At 38.2% G+C, this 8,505-nt stretch overlaps 1 pseudogene; it reads left to right on the plus strand.

Annotated features, from left to right (window-relative positions):
- The first annotated feature begins 327 nt into the window (after nt 1-327).
- LOC133737904 (cysteine-rich receptor-like protein kinase 44) lies at nt 328-5,115 on the plus strand (annotated as a pseudogene).
- The last annotated feature ends 3,390 nt before the right edge of the window (nt 5,116-8,505 follow it).

Genomic DNA, 8,505 nt, shown 5'->3' on the forward strand with positions numbered 1-8,505 from the left:
GAACCAAAGTCACCGGAAACGCTGCACCTGCCGGCGACCCGCGTTCCGGATCGGACGAACCCAATCGCGGGGCGTTCGCGATCTGGATCTCCAAACAGAGCGAACTCGCGCCTTGGCGTCTTCGGCGGCTTTGAGGCTTCGAGCAGGGAGGACCAGTTTAGCGCCGCGCTTGGCTAACACTTGCGCCGTCTCGGCTCCGATCCTCGACGTAGCAACTAGTGAAAAAACAACCATATATTCGATGGATGATCAAAAGTTCAAAAGAGTAAACAAAAACTGGTTGTATTTTTTGGGTGGCGCCGATTAGAGGAACATGTACCTGTGATGATGGCCGTGATGGAGTGGAGATCGGGGCAGCTGTCGGTGACTTGCTCAGCGGTGCTCTTGGAGCCGTAACCGCTGGGGCTGACGGAGAGAAGGATGGACTGCTCGCCTCTGGCTTTTTTGGTGGGTGGATTCACGACAGAATCAGATTGAGATGATCCAAGATAATCCAATAAAAAATAAAAAAATAAATCAGCTTTCTTTATTATTATTAGTTATTTTCTGTTATTTGTTAATTTACTTATTTATCCTCCTTAAGTAAAGTATTTCTCATAGTATATTAATAAGGGTTATTTAGGTAAAATAAAAGTCCTTTATTTATGGTATGGTTATCTATTTATTATTTTCTATAATTTTATTTAATATATGTAATTTATTTTAATTAAAATTAGTTAATATATCTTAGCGTACCGCGTACCCTAAAGACTAGCGTACCGCGTACCCGTACTGCGTTCCCATACCGCAACGTTCCGCATTTCATGTGACTTTGTGTTGAACACACAAAACGTGTCGTCAACACTACTGGATGAGTTCAACCAAAAGGTCGAAGCCTTGTTGGAAAGACTGTCTAGTCAAGCTGCAGCAGAAACTGATCTCAAGTACGCCATAGGCACGCAAAACACAAGCGACGCCAACGTAACAATATATGGACTCACACAGTGTACTCCAGATTTGTCAGCCCAAGAATGCACTGAATGCTTAAATTCAACTATAGCACGAATCCCAGTATGTTGTTCCGGGAAGATTGGTGGGAGAGTTGTTGCACCCAGCTGTACCGTATGGTATGAAATTAGACCAATTGTTGCAGCTAAGGCATCCCCACCTTCGCCACCAAAAGCAACACCGACCTCTCCTCCTCCTCCACTGTCAGGTATATTCCATTCGCATACCGTTTATTTCGTCACCAACTATGTGGCGACTCTGTTTTAAGTTTTAATAGTGTATATATTGTTTACTTTTTTTTCTTTATAATTGGGACAGGATGTCAGGATGTTATTATGTTCCGTTTGATCTTATCTGCTCTAAAATTAATTTCCTTAAGCCCTGTGGACCCCTTTAATCAGCCGCAAAAGACTTTTGAGTTGAGTATAGAAAATTCCTGATTTTTGCAGGAAAGAAGAAAAGTAATGCATCTCAAACAAAAGTTATCATCACTGTGTCAATTGTTGTTCCTCTGGTGGTACTGATTGTATTCATATGGATTTATTTGAGATTAGTTAGGAAGACAAAGGGAAAGTTTGAAGGTAATTTGTGTTTAATTACTTCTCCAGTAATTTCTCTCCTTAAACTAAATGAGTACGATGATCAGCTCTCTACTTATATAAGTACCTACATTCAATTGTACATACAACTAGAACCTTTATGTCCTTCAAAGAAGGTAATGAACTTGCAGTATTTTATTTTTGTTGAACTGTTCATCATACCAAGAAGCAGATGATCACATGAGCACCGAAGCCTTGCAATTTGACTTTGACTCCATTAGAGTTGCTACGAATAACTTTTCTGAAGCAAATACACTTGGGCGAGGCGGATTTGGTGCTGTTTACAAGGTAGTGACACTTCAAACATGAGCAAGAATGTCAAGTATACACATGCGAGCAATCATTTAATTTTTAGACACTTATTCATCACTGCAGGGTAGGCGTTGCAACGAAGAAGATATAGCAGTGAAAAGACATTCTAAAGATTCTGCACAAGGAGACATAGAATTTAAAAATGAGGTGATCTTAGTGGCCAAGCTTCAACACCGGAACTTGGTTCGGCTCCTTGGTTTTTGTCTGGAAAGAAATGAAAGACTTCTTGTCTATGAGTTTGTACCAAACGCAAGTCTCGATCATTTCATATTTGGTATGGTTGAATGCTTTGATCGATCTGTATACAAAATGTTATGCCTAGGAGTAGTATAACCAAGCATCATTACTGCTCATCAAAATAATTTTTTTCTTGCATAATTGAATGTGCAGATCCAGTCAAGCGTGCAGATTTGAATTGGGAAACTCGTTACAAAATCATAGTAGGCATTGGGCGAGGGCTAGCCTCCTATACCTTCATGAAGATTCTCGTCTTAGAATTATCCACCGTGATCTCAAAGCCAGTAATATTCTATTCAGAATTGAATCCCAAGATTGCTGATTTTGGCATGGCAAGATTGTTTAATATCGATCAAACACAAGCTGAAACCAGTCGAGTTGTGGGAACCTAGTAAGTACTACAGCGTTTAAAATTGAGTTTATGCTAAGTTTTTGTAATTTGACAAGTAAAGAACAAGCAAGGAAATAATCTAATTCCAGCATAACCATGTTCGTCCTTGTTAATTAAAGTCAACAATATTGTTCTTGATGTGCAGTGGATACATGGCACCGGAGTATGTTATGCGTGGACACTTTTCTGTGAAGTCTGATGTCTATAGCTTTGGTGTGTTGGTCTTGGAGATAATAAGCGGACAGAAAAATAGTTCATTTCGTCACGAAGGAAAATTGGAGGATCTTCTGGGCTATGTAAGTATAATTATTTCTCTGAAGTATGGGAGCATATACATAATTGCAATTGCTAGAAAAAAAAGATACATTAAATTAATTTAATTTGATTTTTGTTCATATAAATTCAAAATTATGCAGGCATGGAATAGTTGGAAGGAAGGGATATCTTCAAACTTGATAGATCCCATGTTGAGAACCGGTTCAAGGCCGGAAATAATGAGATGCATTCACATCGGACTGTTGTGTGTGCAGCAAAGTATAGCTGATAGGCCAACTATGGCTCTAGTTATTCAAATGCTTACCAGCAACTCTGTTGATCTCCCGGTACCCTCACAACCAGCATTTTTTATGTATAATCATGGCATTGGATCCTCATCCGACATGTCGTTGGGATTTGAGAGTAACTCAGGATTAATAGGGTCTGATCAATCCAAAAGCAACTCTGCCTACAAACCTATATACTTGAAAATTCAACTACCCGTTAGAATTTCACAGATGTTTTGGATTTTTTTTTTATTATTATTTAATATTCTGGATAAATATTAAATAATAAAAAAAGAAAAAAAATATTCATATGTGAGTTTCCTTTTGTCTTCTTTAAAGAATTAGCTTTAGGTGATTGCTTAGCTTAATTGATTAACTACATCCCTTGTTTTATTTGCGAGTATCATCTATTTTTATTATTCCTACCTGCTAGCCTGCTACTTGGATATAAATTTCTTCCACCCCGTGGATATATATACAACCTTAATTGAAAATTCAACCACATAATGCTTTTAGGTTAAGTGGAGAAGACCTTTACTTTTACAGGAAAGAAGAAGAGTGATACTGTTAGAATTTGTGGCTTTGATACCACTATTGGAAAAGATGTTTAGGAGCTAGGTGAGCTAGAACTAGAAGTAGAGGTTGAGTTAGAAACAGAGGAGGTTGTATGAATGTAAAACAGAGGAGAGAAGCTTTTGACTTATGCTTGGTTCATTGATTCATTAATTGCACAAAGCTTACATATATATAGGCACCGACTTTCCTCATGTGGTTAATTAATAACCACACATTAACGAACAACACTAGAACTCTCTAGACATTTGATTACATGATCATTATGGATTAATCTAGACCAAGTACTTGAACAAGTTCTAGCCTAATCTAGATAGTTAGAGAAAGATTTAGAGAACTCCAATGTGCATTAGTTGTTTTAACACTCCTCCTTAATGCACATTGAAAATACTCCGGGCAATCTCATAGTAACTTAAGTCTCGATCTTGCTTTCTTTTTCCATGGCCTTCCTCTGGCTTTCTTCTTCCATAGCCTTTCTCCGGCTTTCTTCTTCATCACAACTTCACAACTTTTTAGTTGCTGAGGATTTGAACTCCCTTCTTTATTTGCTTGACGTGGTAAAGTTCTCGGCTGCTTTTTCTGTAGGCCAATATTTTTCTTCTTGACTTCTGCTTTCATGGCCATTTGTTGCCATTGAATTAGAAAATTTCTATTTTTTATCCTTATTTTGAATATCAACCTTCTTTTCTTGTCAAATATTTTGCAGAAGTCTCCATGAAATAATATAGCATAACCATTTTCCATCATTTGTCCGACACTTAGGAGATTATGCTCCAAGCTAGGAACCAATAGAACATCATTACTCTTTTTAGTTCCTAAATTAGTCGGGATGGAAATCGTACCTTTTCCTTTAGTTTTCACCATTTCTCCATTTCCTAGTTTCACTTAAGACTTTTGTGAAGTATCAAGTTTGGAGAAAATGGTTTTGTCTCTGACATGTGATTGCTGCAGCCGCTATCCACGTACCACTTCTTATTTTTCTCTTCAATCGCCAAGTGACATGCATAGAAGAGCTGCTCATCTTGCTCGTTTTCTTTTGAAAAGTCTGCTCGGTGATTTTTCTTGAGGAAACAATTTTCCTCAATATGACCAAACTTGTTGCAGTTTCGGCATTTTGGTTTTTCCCGAAACCAACAATCTATTTCTCGATGATTATTTTTGTGGCAAATTCCACATGGAGAATAATTTCTTTTCTCCTTTATATCTTTTTTATTTGCCCAATATTTGGGTCTATCTCCTCCTCTAGAAAATTCTTCAAACTTCTTTTCTTTTTCATTTTTCTGAGATCGAATATTGAGTTTAGATCGGAATGCACTTTCTATAGGACTTTCATTCCGACTACTCAATCTTTTCTCATAAGCTTCTAAAGAGCCTATCAATTCTGTCACCGAAAGATTCGATATGTCTTTCGAATGTTCAATGGCAGTTACAATTGGATCATATTTTTCAGTGAGGCTAATGAGTATTTTTTCAACTACTCTAGTCTCACTAATATTTTCACCATATATAGGCTCTTAATTGATTTACTATTTCCTTTAATCGGGAATAGTAATCTTTTACGATCTCAGAATCTTTTATTTTCAAATTTTCTAACTCTCTCCTCATAGTTTGTAATTTGACGGAACGTACCTTTGCAGTTCCTTGAAACTCCTCTTTTAGTATATCCCAAGCTTCTTTTGATGTGGTAGCTCCCATGATTCTTGAAAAATTTGTATCGTCCATTGCTTATTGAATGGCAAAAAGAGCACTAGCATCTCTTAGTTTTTCTTTCTTTTCTTGCCTCAATTGCTCCACCGTCGTATTTTCTGGAGTTGAGAATCTTTTCTCTACTATGTCCCATAGATCTTGAGACATGAAGAAGGTTCTCATCTTGATACTCCAAAAATCATAGTTTTCTCCCTTGAAGATGGGAAGAGGAATAAATGTTTGGTTGGAGGTGGAGATAGACATGGTGGAAGACACAAATCAACGCCCCAAATAGATGATTGAACAAGCTCTGATACCACTGTTAGAATTTGTGGCTTTGATACCACTGTTGGAATTTAGTGCGGAAGCTTTACAAGTCGTGGGTTAGGACAATGTGTTTAGGAAAAGATGTTTAGGAGCTAGGTGAGCTAGAACTAGAAGTAGAGGTGTTAAGAGTTAGATAGAGAGGAGGTTGTATGAATGTAAAATAGAGGAGAGAAGCTTTTGACTTATGCTTATTGGTTCATTGATTCATTAGTTGCACAAAGCTTAGTACATATATATAGGCCAAGTCAACCGACTTGGTTCACCGACTTTCCTCATGTGGTTAATTAATAACCACACATTAACGAACAACACTAGAACTCTCTAGACATTTGATTACATGATTATTATGGATTAATCTAGACCAAGTACTTGAACAAATTCTAGACTAATCTAGATAGTTAGAGAAAGATTTAGAGAACTCCGATGTGCATTAGTTGTTTTAACAATCTCGAAACATCATCATTACTGTGACAATGGAAATTAAGTTTCCACTCTTGAAGTTAATCCATTAACTACACTACCCAAAAGAAAAAAAAAGTTAATCCATTAACTAGGAGCCATATGTTGTAGTAAAAATGGAATTGCAGGGAGAATTGATGAGAGAATTGTGTGTGTTCTATTATTGATAATAGGAGCCCTTTATATAGGGATTTACAAAGTACATAATCTTGTCATACAAGGAAATAAAATCCGAATCTAATTAGAAAATCTAGAACCTTCTCTCCTATTACAACTCTAGAACTAAACCCTAGTTTGAAGAGGCACACTCAATGTCGATATCCTTCAACACTCCCCCTTGTGCCGCTCAAACTTGGTGATGACGCTTTGATCGTTGCCTCACTAAAAAACCTTGTCAGGTAACAAAAACCATGTGGGACAAAAATAACCCTGGTCGAAGGACAAAAAGAGCACAACACGTCCTTTACTCTTTGAGATCGAACATGTAGACATCATACCTCCCCCTGATGTCAATATCTCCCCCTGATTGCTACAATCATGGGAGTTCGGATAACTTTCTCAATCCGATGCTCTTCACATGTTTCTCAAAGGTGGATTTAGGTAACGACTTAGTAAATAAGTCCGCTACATTATCCTCAGATTGGATTTGATTCACTTCAATATTTAGAAGTGTTTGTTGTGCTGATTGTAAAAGAACTTAGGCGATATATGCTTGGTGTTGTTTCCCTTGATGAAACCTAATTTCATTTGCTCAATTCATAAATGCATGTAGGTTCATCTGTGGTAGACTTCAAACCACAAGCTCCTCGAATGTGTCTAATTATAGACCTTAGCCATATGCATTCACGCACGGCTTTATGTAGAGCAATAATCTCTGCATGATTTAAGGAAGTAGCAACAAGGGTCTACTTTGTAGACCTCCAAGATATCGCGGTGCTTCCCATGGTAAAGACATAACCCGTTTGGGAGCGACATTTGTGAGGGTCAGAGAGATACCCTACATCAGCAAAATCCATCAAAACATCATCATCATTCTGATGTAAGGGAGGAGGATGGGTGGCCGGTGGTTTTTTTTTGCCGATCACAGCGTCTTGGACGGTGCCACTTGGGCTAATGAGATCCGTTCTCATTCTTCCGTCATTCTTTTCTCTCTGCAGGGATAGAACAAGCTCATATCTATCGTACATTTTAAGTAACGAAATATTGTCTTTATACTAGTCCAATGACGTTGCGTTGGCGTAGGGCTACATCTAGCCAACAAGTTCATAACAAATGAGGTGTCCGGTCTTATATTGTGTTAAGTACAATAATGCGCCTATTGCACTTAGGTAAGACATTTCTGCCAATTAACACGTCTTCGTCATCATCCCTGGGACGAAATGTATCCCTCTTAGGGTCAAGACTACGGACGACCATGGAAGTGCATCTTTGACTTTATCAAAATGTAAAGCATTTATTGACACGGTATACAAGTTCTAAATCTAGACAAAAACCGTGTTCTCCCAAAGTCCTTCATCTTAAACTCGGATTTCAGGTGTTCAGCGGTTTCCCTTAACTCTCAAGGGTTCCAATTATGTTTATCAACATAAACCGTGACAATTGCAAATCCAGAACTTGTCATGAAAACGCAAGGGCATAGTTCATCATATCCCTTCCCAATCAAGTAGTCACTTTAGTGAGCTTTTCACCCTCATTGCAAACGCGCTCCGTGGTCAAGAGCTACTTGATTTAGATAAATGAAGTACACAAGACCCTTCATTATATTTTGTATCTAGATCCCCATAAAGATACGTAGTGACCACATTCGTAAGCTGCATGTTCAGTTTTTCGGAAACTACCAAACTGACAAGGTAGTGGAGTGCAATGACATCCATTACGAGAGAATATGTCTTCTCGTATTCGATTCCAGGGCATTTTGTGAGAAGCCTTGCGCCATAAGGCGAGATTATCATCTCTTTTTCTCATCACGCTATCGAACGAAGACCTATTAATGTTAACAGGTTTTATGTTAGGAGGTGTTGGCATCTCAGGCCCGAAATCCTTCCTCTTCGTTAGTGAATCCAATTCAACCTGGATCGCATCTTTCCATTTAAGCCAATTTTCTCTTCGTTGGCATTCTTCAACGGAGTAAGGTTCGATGTCATTGGTCTCAATAATTCCACGTCTTCATGTACACAAGTGTAATTCGTGGAGATCTCTATATTCTCAGGAATTGGTTCTAACATTGAGGTGTCCCTCAACGATGTCTCTTGGACATAACCACAATCCAAAATATTCTCATGAGACGGATTTTGAGTATCCATGATCAATGGATCAAGTTGTGCCAAACTCGCTCTCTTCCTAGGGCGATAATCCATCGAACCTATGGGTCTCCTACGCTCTCTAGCGGAAC

The sequence above is a fragment of the Rosa rugosa genome, chromosome 3 (genome assembly GCF_958449725.1).
Source record: "Rosa rugosa chromosome 3, drRosRugo1.1, whole genome shotgun sequence".
Taxonomy (NCBI): Eukaryota; Viridiplantae; Streptophyta; class Magnoliopsida; order Rosales; family Rosaceae; genus Rosa; species Rosa rugosa.